At 39.0% G+C, this 11,183-nt stretch overlaps 1 long non-coding RNA gene and 1 pseudogene across 1 annotated transcript; both read left to right on the plus strand.

Moving 5' to 3' along the window:
- The first annotated feature begins 2,482 nt into the window (after positions 1–2,482).
- Positions 2,483–7,370, plus strand: LOC146450461 (uncharacterized; annotated as a pseudogene).
- A 1,994-nt stretch (positions 7,371–9,364) lies between these two features.
- Positions 9,365–11,183, plus strand: LOC146450462 (uncharacterized). The gene is made up of 2 exons (XR_014860305.1): positions 9,365–10,897; positions 10,998–11,183. It is a non-coding gene; the product is annotated as an uncharacterized LOC146450462 (long non-coding RNA).

Raw genomic sequence — 11,183 nt, forward strand, 5'->3', positions numbered from 1 at the left:
GGGGGGGGGGGGGGTTAACAAGGTCTGGATCAATGTATGTTTCTGAGAAACTGTCCACCTACCCCTCCCCAAACCTAACATTTTGCCCCAAGCAAGGAGCAAGTGTTGATTCTAAGTTTGGGGAGGGGTAGGTGGGCAGTTTCAAAAAACGGGAGAAGGGTTCACAGGCATATGAGAGTCAGGGAAAGAAGTTTTTTTTTCCATACATTAAAAAAACACCCAGCCAACACCTGGGACAAGTACCTTGATCCCAGAACCGAGGACTGGGACTGAGCTGACAGTATAATTTCCATAAAAGTGCAAAGCGAAAACACACAAATACAATACTGCCTGTTTGTACGTGCCTGACTCTATCGTTTTCTTGGAAGTATGAAAATTACAAAAAAGAAAGAAAGATAGCTAAGATTTCGTGCGTGCAGCAACAAGTTAAGGTCCTGGACACGAGTCTGAAAATTCGTCCGAGAAGAACTGGCATTAGTGAAACAAAATGGCGGGCTTGACAACACAGAGCTCACGTGCCCGTAGTAGGGCTTTTTTTCCGGATATTTCTGGTGAAGTAATTGATTTTCATATACAGTCGACTCCCGATAACTCGAACCTTCAAGGGAAATTGAAAAAGGTTCGAGTTATCAGGAGTTCGAGTTATCGAGGGTAAAATTATATATAAAATGACCTGAAAGGAAAAGAAAATTGGTTCGAGTTAGCGGGAGGTTCAAGTTAGCGAGGGTTCGAGTTATCGGGAGTCGACTGTAGATAAAAGTCTCATTTCCTTGTTATTTTTAAATTTTTCTATGATCCGAGTCGATCTGAGTTGATCCGAGTTGATCTGAGTTGATCCGACCCGGACTGGTGATCCGAGTCGATCCGGTCCAACTTGTACCAGCCTATTCAGGCCTGCACTGTAACAAAGGAAGCGGGAAACTAGCTAGTGAAACTATTTACTACTTTAATTAATGTCTTACAAGAAATATTAAGGTACAAGTAAAAATCACTCAGTCTGCACGGTCAGCAGTCTGCAGTCTGCATGGTCTGCGTTTCAACATGACCGAGAACTTAGGGCCTGTTCACATGATACCTGAATGAGTTTCATTCTGGAATAAGTTTCGCTCCATAATGAAGTTTGTACTACATTCAAATGACAAAATGAAACAGAGGAGTTCTTGCATGCGTGGTTTTCATGCCAGATCAAAAACAAATATGGTGAAAGTCCGTGAAAAATGTTATTGCGCCTATTAATGGTCGTATCTGCAATTTTAACTAACTTGACAACAGTGCTGTTTCTTTGTGCTAAACAGAAAAAAAATCACTTTTTTTTCACCCAGTTTAAACTGTGGCCTCCTAAACATGAAGATATTTCAAAGAGTGTCCAAAGAAAAAAAGATAAGATGACATTGCTGTCTGCCAACTTGTAAGCAATATGCATCCGCCACTTGCCCCAGACTACACGGTTTGCAGTGTCATCTTGGAACGTAGTTTGTTCTCAGTTTACATGATACCAGAAAGAAATGTCCTACTAGAAGGAGAATTTCATTCAGAATGACTTGTAGGGCAACAAAATTTCGTCTCAGTGTCATGTAAAAAGGTACAGAGAAATAAATGGAGATGGAATGAACTCATTCTGGTATCATGTGAGCAGGCCCTAAAACATCATTGAGAAATGCAGTGTCACCAGTTTTTCATAAGCGGTTAAAAACAAGCTCTACTTCGATCAAGGCCATGAGCTTCTTCCTACATTTACCAACAAATTTGATTTAAGCGACATGGTCTCTCTTATGATCATCTCTCAACTTTTGGTACAAAGGGAGTGATCGCCATTCTGTCCAATCCACCTTCCACCTCAACGTCCAAGACATTGTGAGTCACATTTATGGAAAGAATACTTTCTTTCATCATCACACATTTTGACGAAAACAGCTGCAACATGTAAGAGCAAATGTTCCATGAAAATTTTACTGACAGCACTTGGGCGTACACACCATACATTAAAATAAAACATTTGCAAGTGGGCATGTTATGTGAATCATGCAATGTTGTTAGTTAGTACCTTCTTGGCGACACATAAACGAGGCAGAAGAAATAAAATACAGATGGAAACGTTTGCAACAGTTATTTCAATGTTCACTGCAATGTGATAGTGCAAAGAGCCTCATATATTTAATGACACCAGCTACTTGACAAGTCAGTGAATGCCTTCATTCAAGATTTGTACAGAATCGCACAAGACTATAGGTATGGTTCTTTGAAAAACGGTTTTATTGGCCACCGAATTATTGTAGGAGTTCTTGATGACACACTGTCAGATGTCTGCAAAAGCAGACAACTCTTAAACAGGCAGAATAAGATAGCTGTCAGTCAGGAACAAGAAAGCAGAAAGTAGAACAGGGACCTAATTTGAGGAAATTACCTCTCTAGTTCTGTTCTGTTAACAAAGATGCAGATCTAAAATGGACAAAGTAGAAGAGCACATAAAATCTTGCCATCCATGTCAGCCAACAGTAACGCTTGCGGGAAAACACAGTTTTCTCCGATGGAAATGAGTCAAACATGGTCTGCTGCAACCGATGCTGAGTGCTGGCAGTTGTTCAGTAGGCTCACTAACATCGCAAGACACAGGTATGCTATGCCATACCAAAGGTATAATTGATGGGCAATTTCAACTAGAAAGGAATTGGCCACACGCAATCAGAGCTAACAACTCAGTCACACAGGACACAGGAGAAGTATTGAAATAGATGAGATCATATCTTTTTTTAATCTTTATTAAAAAGTTTAGACAGCATATGTGTGGCCAAGCAAATTGCAGATTACAAATTAAGTTAAAAAACATCAATTCACAAAAGCCTGTTTAAACCGTTCAGTTTCTAGGGAGTATAAAATCATTGCCCATCTCTAAGAGCCCTATTACGATTAGGTGGAAGCAAGTCAAACAATACATGGCCACTGTCACTGGTGATTCTGTTGAACAGATCACGATCTCTATTCTTTATGACATCAGATATCAAAAAGATCTTATCTGTATAGGCAAAACGATAGGCACGCGTAATAAAGGAGTCAATCCGATCTAAATAGTTGCCCTGAAAGGCAAGCCCCAAACTTCTAATCCATATAGAAATAATGACACTTTCAGGGAATCTAAGAGTTTGCTGAGTTGGTCTTTAGTGTACCCGTAAAATTTGCATACCTTAAGAAAATATAGTCAACTAACAGCTCTAGCAAGTAAGCTGTCAATATGAAGGTCCCCATTACAAGGATCTTCGTGGAAAGTAATTCCCAAAAGTCTAGCCACTCTTTCAGCTCAATCCTAGGCATTGGGGGAGGAGCAGGCCTAGAAGTTCTGCTATGCAGTAGCATTTCCAATGCCTTTGACAAATTCAAGGACATCCTATTGTTGGCTGCCCAACACTCAAGGATGGTTACTTCTGCAGGCGCGGTGACAGAGTTCCTCGTAATAGGTGCACTAATAGTAATCTGATCAGCATATTTCCCGATCCTGTTGTTTGGATAAACTTACTTTATATCATTCACCATCGGAGAGAAAAGGGACCTTAAGCACCAGTGACGAAAGAGACATCAACGACGAACTGTAAAGGGAGAGGACTGGGTCGTGAGCATCGTTCACAGCGAGAAAAGTCAACACTTAAATGCGCATTGTCTGATGACAACAGATGACTTACTTACTGACTTACTGACTTTAAATACCTTTCCAATACCTTTTATCGTTTTTAGTCTTCCTTTCTATTTATCATTCACGCTGTTATTTACTTATATTGTTTAAATGTGAATATCTTAGAGTTTTTTAAGTCAGTATCTCAGTTTTTTCACAATTGTATATGTGCACATGCTAATTTTTATTTCTCATCTTTAACTTGAAAATGATTGTCAAACGGTCGAAAGGTTGTTCTTTTTTAGTGTTAACTTTTATAGTTAAATTCATTGAAATTAATTTCAAAAAAAAAATCTGTGCGAAAATGAAAAAAAAAATGTTTTAGTATCTTTTTACAACACCCACAAAACAGGCAAATAAAATTGCCACAGTGTCTCAAGGCTCCTTGTACTCTGTGATCTCAATACAGTTTGGAATCATTCATGGGTAACAAGTCCAGCAACTTACATCATGAATTCTACGTTTTGACTGCTGTTCTATAAACTTGTTTGTTAGATCCTTGATAAACGCCTGCAATATAGCTGTACTCATCTAAATGATTCTTTGCTATACTAATTGCTATAGTATCATCAAGGAATAATTATGCAACATTTGCACTTTTTTGCAAAGTATTGAAACTCTGAAATGTAAGCAAGTCAAATCCTTGAAGTTCCTAAATAAAATGTGCAACAGCCGTGGTAAAGGATATGTGCTCGAGGATGAGCTGCCTTGTAACAGAAATTTTGAGAGGTTTCAAAAAAATTTGTCTCTACTGTGATCGTTGAAAAGGTTCAACTGAGCAGTGTTCAGTATCGCAGTAGTGATTGATAAGAGGAAAACCGGTGGTAATTCAGCTGTGAAGGAAAGAGAAGGGTTGAGACGACTCTTGGAGCACTTGATGACGGAGCCAGTTTAGTAGTACACAAACCCCCAAAGATAACATTCATGTCTAAGGAACTTCGGTGGCTTATTCACTGGACAAACAGGAGACAAGTGCAAAGCACCTTGCCTGTCTCTATTCGAAGAATTTACCCCCTTGTCAGGTGTATCATTGACTGCACTGAAGTGTACACAGACATCTAGTGTTCCGGATTTACAAGACATCTTGCAAATTTAAATTTTGTTTTGACTATCACTCCAAATGGAGGAGCATGTTATGAGGGCTGCGCCTCTGACAAATTCATCGTGAAGGATTATGGTATTATAATGGCTGGCAGAGGCTTGAAGATCCAAGGTGAACTGCTTTTGAGACAAGAATAGCTATGCACTCCCAAAAGCTCAAGGACCGAGGTTCAAGTGCCTGCAGCAGAGGTCCAGGAAACATCTAGACTGGTGAGTGTCTGTATTTACCTCAAACAACAACAATAATAATAATAATAATAACAATAATAATAATAATAATAATGATGATGATGATGATAATATTAATAATAATAATTTTATTAATTTCTATTGCGCAATTATCAATATAAATTTTCAATTGCGCATAGAGAAATCAAACAATCAATAGGTAGAATCAACAAATTTTGCAGTCTGAGAGACATTCTACCAGTTCGTTATTTGCCAATATGTGATGACATTATCATTATTTTTTCTGCAAATCTACAGAAATCTCTTTGCATTTAGTACAGTGGAACCCCACTCTATGGACAGCTGGATATTACGGACAGTTTTGTTTATCCCGATTAAAAGCTCCTATATCTTCTCTTAAATTAACCCGCTTAATATGGACACTGGTGAAGGGGGCATTACGGTTGGATTTTGTGAAAAATTCGAAAAATTATCAGTTTTTATTGTTAGTTCTCATTGCCCACTTAAATCCATCTAGTTTCAGAAAATAAACTTATTTTTGCAAGCGTAATCTTTTCCCCCAACAAAAAAAAAAGGTTTTTCGCAGGCTTGTTATTTGTTTATAAATGGTTGCCATGGCAACCACCAAGAAACGAGTCTTTTTTATGCATTTTTTGGGGGCAAAATTGCGCACTAGACGCTATTTTCCCTGATCCTATATCTACAGAGTCCATTACCGGGGCAAAATTTCCTCATCAAAACCTCCTTCAGATGATGAAAACCCACCAACCCTGCAAGGAGGAAAAGACTTGAATAGACGAGTGGTTTTTGCTGCATTCGAGAGTGGCACTGGAAAAGAAGGGGTTGCCAAGCTTTGTGAAATCCTAAATATGCTTTCAATATGTCACCTGGCACTTGGTACAACCAGGAAGAAGTACTCAGTCAAGCTCACCTTGAGGAAACAAGGGGGCAGTTACAAAAGAGAAATGCGAAAGCAAGAAACCTTGAGATACTGGATGAAGGCATTCCTGATGATAATGAAGATACCATTATTGATGTTCCTATTAACTTTGATGGCACGTGATCAAAATGTGGCTACACTGCCAATCATTGCATTGGTTTTGTTATATCTGCAGCAACAGGAACGGTACTAGACTTTGAGGTCATTTCTAAAGTGCCAGCAGTGTAATCAAATGAAAGCAAAACTTGATGATGACAGTTTGAATGACAGGTATCAAGACCACATCCGTGACGGTTCTTACAAAGAATCTAGCCCCAGTATGGAAATGGAGTGTGCCAAGCGTCTGTGGGGGGAAAGTGAAAAGTATAATGTAAGATACAAGTGGATGATTTGTGATGGTGAGTCTAAGTCATATAATGCTATCTGGAATGTGTATGGTGCTTGTGATTCTTGTCACAAGTATGAAGCAATGGAGCAAACTGACAAGGAATTCATTTCCTGGAAAAACTCTGTAGATCATAACACCTGCGAAGAAAGGCATCTCCAGGGAACAGCTGAGTGTAATCGGGTCATCAAGCTGGACTGTGTTGGGCATGCCCGAAAAAGACTTGATAAAGCCTTTTATGAATTTCAAAGCTCCTAAGCCAAGCTAGCTGATGGAAAGCCAATGAAAGGTAGTGATGGTAGACTTACTGAGAAAGCCATTGAAAAGCTACAAAAAATTACGGGAAGGCAGTGTGCAACAATGTGACCTGATATATAACTACCACAGGTGACAGGGACAGTGCTGTTAAAAAAATGCAAGTGGAAATAAAGGCTTGTCTTTATCACTTCCTCAAATTTCCAGACAAAGAAAGGTTTCAATACTACCCTACTAACTCATGGTGCAAATATAAGAAAGGGCTGCCATGTTCAGACAAGCCACATCACCTAGACAGTGCTTTCAAGGAACCTCTTGAACAAATTTATGATGGCTTGAGTGAACCAGCAATCCTGATCAGATGCTTCAATTCCAATGAGTCAAACAACTCATTGGCATTGAACAAGTGTCCCAAACACAAATGGCATGGGAGAAAGAGAACTGTCATGGCTGCATCATCTGCTACACTGCACTTCAGTCGGGGCACTGCGAAAATGTTTGAAGTGATGAAAAAAGCTGGAATTGCTTCTGGAGGTTGTAGCCAGAAGGAAGCAAAGAGAAGAAACAGTGTCAAGATCAGTCAAGCAGAGCTCACAGCCACGGAAGAACATAAAACGTACTGCCTTGCAAGACGTCAAGCAAAGCAGAGGGATGAAGACCTGCGTGTTTCCATGGAAGGTATAACATATGAAGCTGCAGCATTTGATGAAATGCAGCTTTACAGAGCAAGAAAAGAGAAACTGAACTTGTCATACCTTAATAGAGGTATCCTTTGAAGTATACAGTAAAGCATTTGAGGAACAGTTCTTCCTTTGTTGCGTTTTACATTGAGCTAAAGTTTCAATGCATTTTGCCGAAAATAGCTTTTAAGGTATTTATTTTGCTGCCCCCTTATTTTTCTGAAAGAGTATTTAAGCTATTATCACCAAATTTGGTACAAATATTCTTTGTGCTCTTGTCTGCAACCCTACGGAGCAAAATTTGGTTTTCTCAAATAGAAGTGGTGTAATAAGAGGTTTGCCTTATATAGAATTTATCAGTTACTATGGCAACCAAAATGGTTGAAAGGCGATATCACTCCAAAGGGTTGCACCAAATCTGATAATGATTTATTGTACCAAAAATCAAGTGTTTTATGTGAAAGCAAATTGATAAAATATGAGATTGTGTGATTGTATAAGTAGTATACCTTCAGCAAAATTTACCTTGTTTATGCCAAGGTAAATCATTGATATGCATAACAGTCTAGTCCATGACGTCACCTATTCTTATAACCTAGGGAGAAAATGCGTTCCTCCATACTAATTGAGTGCCTAGTCAGTACCTTCCTGCATACTAATTTTCTGACTTCCTCCATACTAATAAGTGCCGAGGTTTACTAATGAGCATCACTCTTGCACAAAGAAAACAATAGACATGCCCAGACTTGATCGCTCTATACCCACCCTGATTGGATTTTAAGATTTATATTGTCTGTTTTGAATAAAAAGCGGGTAGATTTCGAAAGCGCCTTCGTTCTTGCAATTGCTTTGCTGGGAAAACATTTTTCCGATTTTCAAAACCTTAGCACCATTGAAAATGGCTTTTTTCACCAACGTTATTGATCTTGAAGCTGCTTTAAGCGTTTAACTGTCCACGACTGAACTAGCTTAAGGTGGCTAGTACTTGTTTTCAGCTTTTTTACTCTGTAAACTTTAAAATAAAACAACAGAAACTCGGGACAAGGTCATATCAAACTTTTTGTAAGTTAATATTGTACATTACGTAGTTGACACAAAATAACTATTTTTCGTGATCAGTGGTTACCATAGAAACGATGCTTGACCATTATTGAGACCTACATTTTAGCTTCTGGCGATTATAACTTGAAAGTTTGTCAGGTGACCCCCAATTCTTTTAATGTGATAACTTTCGGCATTTAAAAATGAAAGTTCTCGCAGATTTTAAAAAAATTCTATCAAGCCGAAATTTCATAAACGTGAAAAAAGGCCATTTGCGAGTAGTGCAAAATTCCTCTGATAGAAATTTTTAAAAAAAGGTAAGTGGTTTTCTCTCAATAAGTAAAAAATTGGAAAAATAAAAAATGGAGGTCACCGGGCTTATTTGCTTGTAAAAGCCCCCCTGATTTCAGATATTTCCACGCGCGTCCTCGTGCAATTTAAAATCTGGATTTTAAAAGATTGATTACACATGCTCCCTTTTGACAACCGCTGACCTTTGCGCGCGCGCGGGCACAACGCGAACTCCTTCGGCGGTCATTGCCGTGTTGTCGCTGGATTGACTTCACTTTCGTAGATTTAGTCAGCAATTGCGATTTTTACTGTTCATCAGCACGTTTGGGACCACTTGTAAGGATTTTTTCGAGATGATTGGCTTGATTAATCGCGTTTTATGCGAACAAACACCAGGCGAAAGAGTGAAATGGACTATTGCTTTCACAGCACGTGTCTCGACTCGTAGAATCCAGCTGATTGTACTCATGTTGATTGATGTGATTCTCGACAGTCAATGGAGAGGATCAGTTGCTATTATTCTGGCTAAATTACAGAATACAGGGCCACTTATTTACATGATAATAGCATCTATTGTGTCGTTCTTATGTGTGTGGACCAAAGTGTTCTGTAGTTGCTCTAATATTCTTCGTGGTTCTTTTCGTCCAAGTACTTAACGATTGCGGCAAGGATTCTCTTTGTGCGTGTGACTCGCGGTGTCTTGGAAGATGAAGTTGAAGGTGGATTGGAGAGAATGGCGACTACTCCTCTACTGCCAAAAGTTGAGTACAGTTTACAAAGGTCATCGGACCGTTGTCATCGCTTGAATTAAACAGTTTGTCACTGAAAGTGAAGAAAAGCTCGTGGTGTCCATCAAGATATTTCATGTTTTCAACCGTGTGCGAAAGGCTTGTGACACTGGAATTGTCAACAATGGATTGTTTACTCAAGCTCAGTGGTGAGTGAAAGATGATTCTTCTTCCAATGGTTGCTTATTAGAGAAAGATCCTTTTAGATACAGTGTAGAAGAGGTGTTGGCAATCAAGTGTTAAGTAATGAATCCCAATCAAACTTATTCCATGGACTGAGTTCGAATAAGTTAACTTTCTGTGAGTTTGAGCGAGTATGAAAGTCAAACACAGCTGAACCTAATCAATCAGATTGAGTTTGATTGTATTCTATATTTTACACATGACTCAATCAGTTCAATTGCCAACAGTTTTCTGTGAGTTTTAAAATACAACAAGGAGAGCCTTGCAGTTTTATTCTGTATTATATGATGTATCAATAAAATATTATTTGAATGTGAGCCACTTCCTTTGTTTTTTGTTGTGTTTATTACCGGGAATAAAAAAAGTCACCAATTTCACAAAAAGGACCCACCTGCCTGACAGCTTGAACACAATTTCAGGTCATTTTGAAGAACTTGAAGATCTATCAGTCTTGTTCCACAGATATCCACCTCGTTTTCAGTTTGCATTACAGTCAACTAATTGCTTGCGGGTATTGAATTCTCCAGAAATGAAGAACAAAACGAACAAACAGGAACGGGCTGCTAAATCAAGCTAATTTGCAACAATTCGTTGTAATAAAATGTTCAACACTACAACAACGTACCTGTTTTCAACGGGTTTCTATTTTCCTTGGTGGTTTGAAGACGTTTTCTTCAGGTTGCTCTTCGTTGTTTTGAGCTCTGATTTCTCTTGCTCTGGCGAGATTTTGAAGTTTGATGACCTGTCTTTTGGACGTAAAGCAACCATTGTGTCGTGACGTGTAGTTTTCCATTTTTTGTCGTCGGTCACCTCAGGGTCCTCGCTCTTACTACCGTTACTAGCAGCATACGGAACAAGATACAGAGGCGGAAGACTCCCACCAAATAACTATAGCGAGGCAAATTGAAGTTTGTTTTTCTGCTGTCAGAGGTGTTAAAATTTCTTTGCGACTTTGTTTCCTTGCGATCTCCACTAAAGATCGATCGCAACACAGAAGGGAAGTTTGAATTTAAAACGCGAGATTGAGATCCAGAAAAATTTGGTTTACAGATATAAAACTATATAACACGCTTCTACTTGATTAAAAGGCGGATAAAGGAGAATTTCTCTTCAAACAGGACAAAACACGAGTAAGCCGACCGCTGCCATCTTTGTTTTGGTTTTGCCGCACTTTAAATCTCGCGCGTAATGAAGTATGACGTGTGCGCTCGTGACCAGACTCCCCACGCGCGTAAAACAAGTACTAGCCACCTTAATATCATACCTAAAATACACTCCAAGTGCCAAGTGGAGATGTTGACTGAAGCCGTCCAAATCCCAGAGAATTTTGTTCCCTTGGCATTCACGCGATTGACAGAATTGACTCTCCAAGAACTTGAGGTAAGTTTTATATTGCATTGGTCGTTATTGCCTTCATTGATTCAATCCATCACAATACTGTTGCTTCTCTGATCTTTGATGTTTCATCTCATTTTAATAGCTTGGTGAGAACCACGAGTCAGAGGAGTCTACATGCGGCCACTTGCGTTCAAAATCAGGTAGCTGATACGGTAACTTCAATGAGTATTAGCATGTTTTTAACTTTTGTGTTAATTAATACTTTTCGCTAACCCTCTGTTACTAATCTTTATGACTTTCTCTTACTCGCCGTAGACCGAGACCAATG

This window comes from Pavona decussata, unplaced genomic scaffold (assembly GCF_977016875.1).
Source record: "Pavona decussata unplaced genomic scaffold, jaPavDecu1.1 SCAFFOLD_468, whole genome shotgun sequence".
In the NCBI taxonomy this organism is placed as follows: domain Eukaryota; kingdom Metazoa; phylum Cnidaria; class Anthozoa; order Scleractinia; family Agariciidae; genus Pavona; species Pavona decussata.